The 9932-nt window shown below is 33.2% G+C and overlaps 1 non-coding gene across 1 annotated transcript; it reads right to left on the reverse strand.

The window, feature by feature from the left end:
* Nucleotides 1-4206: 4206 nt before the first annotated feature.
* Trnas-gcu (transfer RNA serine (anticodon GCU)) lies at nucleotides 4207-4288 on the reverse strand. Its single transcript has one exon. It is a non-coding gene; the product is annotated as a tRNA-Ser (tRNA).
* Nucleotides 4289-9932: the final 5644 nt, after the last annotated feature.

Below are 9932 nucleotides of genomic sequence, written 5' to 3' on the forward strand. Positions count from 1 at the left end.
TGATCCACGAACTTTACTATTCTACATTATTTTCATAAAAATATATTAGGCTTATTCTCTTTCAATATATATCGATAAATTAAATAAGTTAGGAATCTTGTGAACATACAAGTACTTGGTGTAATCATAAGCTTATGAAAGTAAAATCAAAAAGTTTTCATCTCTATAATGAAAGAAGAAAATTATATTTTAAATGTGTTCAGTCTTTTGAAATCAAATTAAAATCGTTATGAAAAAGTCCATTTCAAAATAAGCTTTTCGGTTTTAATTTTAGTATTTAAATTAGTATTAGTAAGAATTAATACGTAATTAATAATTTCTTACTTAATAAATTTCTTTGTAAAATAGCATTAACCATTTACACTGGTAAACTAAACTCAAACTCAAACAGGCAAGGTAATTGAAATTCTTTCAAATAAAAATGTTAAACCTAATCTAATCCTCTTTGTAAACTCTATTATTTACTCATTCACTTCACATTTTTGAATAAACTTTTTCGGAGGTGGCAGCCAAGGCTTACTAACTGCTTATATACTTTCCGTCATCCATAAAGAGGAAGCAAGTGGATATGAGGTTGTGTGGCATACTACAACAACTGCAAAAGCATAACCAACACTTTACTTTTATTTTGAACTCACAACACAGAAATCATGAAAACTGACCTAGAGCAATGCAAATAAAATTGCTTTATGAAAAATGAGGGAACATGACCGCGTGCGAAATTGCGAATTGCGCGGTTGAGCTCCGCGGAAAAGTTCAAATTGGAAGCATAAGTTTCGGACTTAAAAAAACATGGCCAAAATGCTCAAACAAGAAAAATATAATATATTAACATGATGGTATACAAAAGGTTGTATATGGTAATTAAGGCATATACTACACATATTCTTCGATAATATATATTATATATTATATATTAGAAATAAAAATTGTATAAAATATAAACTTTTATATTTTTAATTAGTGTAAACTAAGCTAACTGAAAAATAACTTTTTGGTTAAATTCAGTAGGGTCGAGGTCATGTGTTATCAATAAACTTTCCTTTATTCTAGCCCAAGTATAACATAACATTTAAAATTTGAGTTCAAAAATTTTCCATCACGAACAGCTCTTTTTGTCATTTTAGTAAAAGTTGGTGGTTGGACCCCTAAAACCTTTGGATACAACACAAAAAATCGTAAGTGTTGAGAAATGTTTACTATAATTTTCGGGTTTGGCAACCTCAACAGCCTCTAACATCACAGTCGCAAAATGACTGGTAAACTAATATTATTGGAATTAATTAACTTTCGCCATATGTACGATAAGACCATAGGAAGCAATCCCTTCGTAGTTTGCCGCAACCAAGAAATCAAAATTCGCTTAAAGCTCTAAGGGTCATCTCAGACGAATTTAATAACAAATGTATTTAAAACTGGATTCAGCATGTCATGCTTATGTACTTAGCCGATAGACGATAATAAAGACTTGTATTAAAATAAATAAAAGCTACAGTAAGGAAATTTTTGTCTTGCTCATCACAGTAAATCACACTCAGTTCTGTATGCTTTACTACTTTAAGATGCCTCTTCCTTGAAAATTATTTTTAGTCACTATACCATACAGCTAAGTTGAACTATAGTGTATCCTACCTAGTTAAAAGACCTCATTGTTTTTTCCAACTTTTGTACCCTTTTAATTCATACTCGTATTGGCCTCCATTGGTTAAGTGTATGAATACTAGGGACCTTTTTCTCTGACCTGTACCCGCGCATAATGTTTTAAAATAAAAGTGCACTGCTTGCTGCTACCGTGATATGAAGAAAAAGAAATTTCAACCCACTACTCTCTTATTTACTAAAAGTACGATGATATATTGTTGTGGCTAGAATGGCAGTAGATTTGTTAGAGTTAATAACTCATTAGCTCTATATTTTAACCTATAATATCGACGATTATGGCTGTGAGAATGTAAAGTTGCAACCAAGAGTTGCGCAGATCCATATATCGGTATCTTCATTCTACAGACAAATAATGCAAATGTTTTACTTTCACGTTAATAAAAATGTCTGCATTAAAAGCGCATTTCAACATCTCAGAATATGGCTAACTTCGCATACAAATCCTTGCATATTGCATTTGCGTATATAACGATGCTGCATGGACCACGTCAACGAGTATTTGCCGTGCAACGTTTGCAAAATAAATTATGTGCATCATCTTTTCAGAAGTAGCAAAAAAAATATAAAGGTAAAAATATGGGAAAAATTTGCCAAAATTATATTAAATTGTAAATTCAAATTCAAGAATTCAAATTTAGGAAATGTCACATAGTGTACAAGCGTTACAAAAGGTAAAGAGGCATCTCGCAAGGTGGGTTATATATCCTTTACCCTAGATCTTGGTGGTACATAAATGATCTGTTGAATGATATTTTGTCGGACACATTCAGTGTCCTAGAGAGAAACATTCCAAAGTACGTTCTTATTTCGACTGCGTGATATGTGAGAGGGCGGAATCGTTGGAGAAGATGCACAGTGAACTTGTTCACGAATTGAATGAAGCGCAAGGGGAAGATGAGATATTTTTTCAGGAGCTCTTAATCAGCTCTATTTTCAAATGGTTAAACTCCAGTCATCAAGGTAGCTGTAGATGCGTTTCTTCGAAGGGCGGCTTCTTTTGGAGGGCAATGCTTCGATAGCAAAGTTGCTTTTCAGACCTTGAGCTCGCTGACAGTGAAAATGTTAAGCCGATGAGCTTGCGAAAAAGGAGCCTTATCAAAATTTCATCAAGATAAGAATGAGAAAGGGCTTTCCTTTCTTTGTGCATTCGTAACGTAGAGCTGTGGGCATCGCACGAACTCAGCAAACGTTGGTCAGCAACCAGCACTTATGGGTTTTAGACCACTACTAAATTTTGAGATAAGCGAAATGATCTACTCGTCACATTTCCGCCATAATCTCATATTTTAAAGGGAAAGAATATATGGTTCTTAGGCGCGCGTACGCTCGCAAAGCCTAAATAAAATTCCTAAAAACGTACATTGGCCACTAGTTACACACAGATTATGTCCTGCTTTAATTTCTTATGTTCATTTCTTATTAAATCTCTGACTAACCTTAAGGGGTTACATGGGTTTCCTCGGGTAAAAAACAGCATTTTTAAAACTTTTTTTTCTCATATAAAAATGAAATATTTTATTCGAATTTTTAATTGTTGCCAACCTACACTATTAAGAAAGAAATTCTGTAATTTTTAGAAATATTTATTTTAAACTCGGCTATTGGGACGCCATTTCCGGTGAACCCGCAGAAAAAAGATGCGCTTACGTTGGCAGAATAACTCCTTAGAAAAACATCTAAAGTGAAAAAATATGTGCTTTAGTTAGAACCGTTAACTTAGAACTTGAACTAAGAAAAAAAAAACTGAAATTTGGATTTTTGGCAAATATTAAAAAAAAAAATAAAATTTCAGTCAAAGTTTCACGAAGTTTTGTTTGTTTTTTCAAATCGTTATAATCGAAAAAAACCCTTTGTCCAGGTCTTTAAGAATTGTACCTCAAGTACCTGTGGAAATTTCATGAAGATCGGTTGAGTAGTTTTCTAGAAATCTTTCCAACCGACTTAAAAAAACACAGTTTCGGGACAAACGCGTTTAAAGACGGCGCACTTAGCCAAACTAGCCTCGAGCGTACAAGTTCTCAAAGTTATATCTCAGAAAGTCTTACTCGGATCAACTGCAATATTCTAGAGGTGTTGTAGTATTTAGTAAGATCATGAAAAAACTTAAATTTTTGAAACTCGTAAACCCATATAATTTCTTAACATTACATCACAGGATATACATTTAGTAATTTGCCTGAATCTTTCCCAAAACAGTTCCAATAGATATTCAATAACCGATCAATTTCTGCTCATTGTCCATCAAAATAATGTTATACATTTGATTACTACTCGAAACCATTTTTAGCGACTTAAGAAGCATTTTCTATCGAAATAAAAAGGATCGCAACAGCCCATCATCATAGAAAATGTTAACGCAAGATTACATCGCAGGTGGTGTCAGTTAGTTTGAGAGCTGGTGTAAATATATTATATACTCGTAACTACATACCTATAACTACCACAGTTGATAAAAAAACAGCAGTTATCTTTGTTTATTTGAAGCTCTTCTTTAATCATAAATCAACACAAACATTTATTTATTAGATAAAACATGTGATTGATCGACGAGGATGGGATTCGAACCCACGCGTGCAGAGCACATTGGATTAGCAGTCCAACGCCTTAACCTCTCGGCCACCTCGTCAGTTTCTGAAGAAAAATAATTTTGTTTGAGCATTATTCTCGCATACTCCGTAAAAAATAGAGACGTAATGCAGAGGAAAACAACTGTCCCAACTTTTCGTATCTTACACCCTTTTTAAGAAAACAAGAAGTTTAAAAATAGCATCCCGCCCTCACAACACAAGCAATTAAAGCTAGTAAGGATGAGCTAAGTTAGAGTGTCTGTTTTCAAACAGTATTGTATTAACCACCGGTGGATATTGGAACATTTAAGGTTAATTTTCTGCAGGACTTAATGTTGTTTTAACATTTTCAAATTGGAAAGCTTTTTCCGAGTACAAATACTATATGTTGTTGTTTATAAGCCGCTGCGAAAATTACCCCAATATGGTCTTTGTGATCCCCATTGTCTTCGTCGTTATTGTTACCGTTATTGAAATGTTTTGTGTGTGTAAGTTTTCGACCCACTGCAGTTGCTCAAAATTGTTATTGGGTGAAAATTGAATTGCTGTTAACGATATGGATGTTCTTCTACGGTGTATTGTTATTAGTATAACGATTTTAATTTGGTTCACTTAACAGTAATGAAAAATGCATTGATTATTAAATGCTGCGATATTAAATCATTAGTACACGGCAAGTATGATATGAGTCGATAGAGAGTAATGAGCAACTCAATGTTGGTTCAATTTAGTATTTTTCATAGCTCAATGCGCATTTTTATAATATCTCAATATGTAAGAGAGAGTTTTTTTCTCACCTAACGTTATTAAAAACAACACATAAACTAATCTTAGAGAGATATGGGGTTATAATCAGGATAGCGAAACGAACTCATATCCTTTGGTCCACATATTCAAAATAATTTTATCTAGTAATCTTCTGACATCGCGGTTAAAGCAAATTGAGATCAACCGATTTCAAACGGCCTTTACAATGGCACAGCCATAAAAATAACCTTTAGGCACATGAAACAAGTAAGGAACAAATTTACAAAATAATTTTGTTCCAAGGGTTAAAGGGTGGGCACCATTCCCTGCATTACACATTTGGGGCATAAAATTCACAGACACGGAAAGCGGTGTTTTGTCCACAAGATCCCAAATAACTTTTTGCCGGCGAATGATATATTTTCATGCATACTAAAAACTATGTGAGTGTTTGATGTACGGAAGCTGTCATGTACTAGTGAGATGTTGCAAAGCACTGCTATTATTACAATATAAGAAGCACCTACTAAAGAATCCAAGCTGAAAATAGAAAATGAAATTGAGAAATATACATATGGTGTAGGTTAAAAAGAAAGAACACATGTCGCATTCAAGTATCCAAAACTAAACAGACAAACTTGTTTATTTGTACAACAAGCATTGACATTGCAGACAGGTCAGAGTGTTACTCAACAAAATTTCGGATTAGCTCGCACGTCTACCCTTTTTTTCGGCTGTCCTAAATAGAAGAATATTAAGCAGGAAAGCATAAAAACCGCAACTTATGTCAAAATCCATCAAAAGCCATTGTGAGTTTCATCCGACAGAAATATTCTCCCTTTTGGCTTAGTTCACAGAAGATTAGCGCAGTTTTCTTTTCTTAAACAGATGGTTGATGATTTAGTTGACTTCAATTTATGCAAATGTTACGCAACGGTATAAGTTCCAGAATATATTTTAAAAATATTCAAGGAATCATGAGAGATATGAAGCTGTATGTGTGGGTAATTTCGAATCGAATTCATTGAAAAGTAAATATTTTGAAATTATATGAATATAAAGACTCCAAGGGTTGGCGTGACTTTATTATTACTCCATTTTTTCTATTTGTTTCCCTTAAATATGTCAAACCTTGAGCCTAAAAACATGTTTTTCTTCATTACTTTAATAAGAAGAAAACCTCAGGCGTTATCAAAGTCTGGTTGAAGTTTATGGTGAACACATTTTACTTTAGCTGAACGAACGTGCCAAAAGTGGTTTGCACAATTTAAAAGTGATGAATTTGGTTTGGAAGACGAAAGACGTCTAGAACGGCTAGAACAATTTGAAAACGAGGAACTGAACACATTACTCGATGAAGATGGTTGCCAAAGACAAGAGTGCGAAGATTCGTGGGAAGTTACTCTATAAGGCTTTGCAAATGTTTATAAACAGTCGGATACACTCAAAAGATGGGAAATACTCGTATAGTAAAAAATGAATTGAAGACAAAAAATGCTGCTTGAGTGCTAAAAAGCGAAGTCATTATCGTACTTTGACTCTTGATAAAAACTGGGTCCCTTACGACAACCCCAAAATGTGAAACCTGTCCAACCAGTCAAATCAACGGCAAAGCCAAATATTCATGACACCAAGACATTTCTTTTTCGAAAATTGTTGAAATCCATTAAAAACTGTTCAATTCACTAGGTACCGAATATTAGACCCCGGTACTTATAGATAAATTTGAGCGAAAACTTGGCCTGGCGCCTATATACCTAACATCAGGATTTTGAAACATACGGCTGACTTTAGTCTATGTGATTGGTTTGACATATTAAAGTATTTCCCTGACTTTGATACTTTCAAGTTGCAGGAGTATAAAATTACGTTCCTTAATTGTTATTACTTTACATTGTCTTAAATTAACAAATTGTCAAAAAACTACACTGTAAAGTTAAATGCTATACAATTCTTAATAAGGGGAGTAATTGATATATTCACTCGCATATATGTATTCTCATTATTGAATTCCTATCAAAGCAAATGTATATCCATAAATATGTATGTAGAAATATACTAAGTTCTGTGACCACAATAATTTTATTCCAAATGCATTGCAAAGCTGAAAAAGGTCAACAAATTAACTGTCTGGGTTTTCTGGATGACTGGACACAACGTAATGTTATACAAAAATTAGGATCCAAAAATAATGATCCTTTGCCTAAATGTGAAAATTAAACGAATAAGATACAAATATTGTTGTCTTAATACGCACACTTATATTCATAAACACGAAATTGAATATATCTGCAAAAGACATGGCAAGTGCTTTGAGGATGAATGGCATAATCCACGAAGGGATTTATCGCCGAAAGGATACCAAAGTAGGCTAATCGCTATTTTACTTGGGTTATTGAATATTTAGTTTTCGAGCCTGAGACAGCGTGTTATTGGATGTTTTTGTACCATATTTAACATTGGTGAATTAGTGAATGAATTTTTAGGCTTGAATCCAAATTGTGCTTACTCAAAAACTGCAGCCATTTGAAAATGTCGTGAATTGATTAGGACAACTTGGAAACGATAGCGACTTTTTAAGAAAATCATGAGACTCACTTTCATCTGAGTGGTGCAGTAAATAAATAAAACTGTCGATTCTGGTGCGAAGAAAATCCATTTATTCATGAACAACCATTACATTCACCTGAAGTGGCAGTTTGGTGTGGATTTTCGTTCCTCGTTATCATCGATTCATACTTCTTTCGAAAAAAGGCTTGTGACACCGTCACAGTAAATGGAGAGCGGTATAGATTCATGATAACCAACTTGTTATGCCGCAATTGGAAGAAGTTAACATCTGATCTCAACAAGACGAGGCCTTGTGTCACACAGCAGGTGCAAAAACCGAATTATTGCAAGAAAAGTTTGGAGATTCGGTTATTTTTAATAAATTGTGACAATTAATGGCCTCCAAGAAATTGTGACTTATCATCATTACACTATTTCTTGTGGGTTTTTCGACAAATTTTCAACCAATATCGTGCCCCAACCACCGTTTTCGCCAGATTTATCTCCGTGTGGCTTCTTTTTCTTCAGCGAACTGAGTTAATTGAAGAATTTAATTCGAAAATTTAAGAGCACATGCACTGTCAAATAGAATAAGTAGTAATATTATGATAATAAAAGGCTTGAACGGTTTAATTAACAAGAAATGAAAATCAACTCAAGCCGGTAAATACTTAATTATTGCATGAACCACACATATATATATAGAGATTTTGTCAAACTGTGAGATTAAATTTCATCACTCAAGTTATTATAAATTCGTAATGCTCAATTTAGGATTTTCGTTGTAATTATTTCACCTGTGACACATTGTTTTTTACAGTCAGTGCATCCTCTTTGTTATGTCCCATATTTACTTGTACATAATTTGCTACATGATTGCATCATATGGCTGTAAAGTATCAAATTTAATTTTGCGCAGGAAAAGTTGAAAGTTTAATAAATGTTAAATTTAAATTCATCAGTGGCGCTCACTGCGTAACAAATACTTGCGCGGTCTATTGAATTTTTACTCGTAATCTTTTACTGTCGTAAATATGTCATACAATATAGTTCATCATATAAAATATTAAAAATGTGTTCTTGTTATTTGTCTGTTAACATTCATATACATAGATTGTGTCTTGTCATTTATATGTAACACATGCATACACTTGTTGACGTACACGACAGACTTCTCAGATACTCCATCCCTTTACCAAAACTCAAAAATAAATTTGAAATTACATCATCACAGAGATAAGCTACGCCGAAACTTCAGGCAACACTTTTTTGGATAACTTAAATTAACGAGCGAGTGTTTAATATTCTGCTTTCATTAAGACATTTCAATTGAAAGCATTTTATATGTTCCTTACAATACTGTTACACATACATATAAAAAGTCGAAATGCATGTAAAACTTATAATTTTGTCAATTTTAATTACAACAAGTAAGGAAGGCTTTCAGAGTATAAACAGATTGGAAACCACATGTTTTGATGCCCTTAATCGACGTCGTACAAGTCTATCATCAAGACGTTTCAAAAACAAAGTATTAACCAATTTAGGCTGAGACCTATCCATAAGAGATGTTAGTATTCTCTGTTAGTCTCTAATGTCAAGCCCAATATCATTTATTTATTCGATGAAAAAAATATTTTACCGATTCGCAGTTCAGGTAAAATTTGTTAACATAGACCGGATAGCCTCTCTTAAGATTATAGAAACTAGCGAGTTCAGTGTTGGAAGGATCAAAGTAATAGAGATAAATTTGAGCGTTTAATGCCAACAAAGAAGCGAAGAAAAGAACGTTTATTAAGTTACTTGGACTGAATGATATACAGCACAGCACACTGAATTTAGCTCGTTTAGGCAATGTGAGGATATCCATCAAAGTATGGAGATATAAGAAGAAGTATTCATTGTATGCTTTTTCAAATATTATATTACTATTAAAATATGTTTACAGTTTGCTTGATAACTATTTGCGTAATAATAAAAAAATGGAATTTAATGTTTTCTGAGCATGTAAAAAGTTATAACAAATATCACCTCAATACTATACACACAACTTATAGTCTGTTGCCACTCGTGTAGTCATTGAAAATGCATAAGGGCAATAGTAAGAAGATGTGGCCGTGAAGTGTACTTAAAGACTTTCCAAAATAAACAGTTATAACTACCAAACACAATCCCAAACAAGAAAAAACGTTAACTTCGGTTGCACCGAAGCTAAATACCCTTCACAGGTGCAATTCCGTTAGTAACTATGTATTTAGTTTGTATGGAAGCTATATGCTATAGTAATTCGTTCAGAACATTTTTTTTTGAGATTATATTGTTCTTTAGAAAATAATTTATACCAAATTTCGTGAATATATCTTGTCAAATGTGAAAGTTTTTCATACAAGAACTTGATTCCGATCG

Source organism: Bactrocera dorsalis, chromosome 5, assembly GCF_023373825.1.
Source record: "Bactrocera dorsalis isolate Fly_Bdor chromosome 5, ASM2337382v1, whole genome shotgun sequence".
Lineage (NCBI taxonomy): Eukaryota > Metazoa > Arthropoda > Insecta > Diptera > Tephritidae > Bactrocera > Bactrocera dorsalis.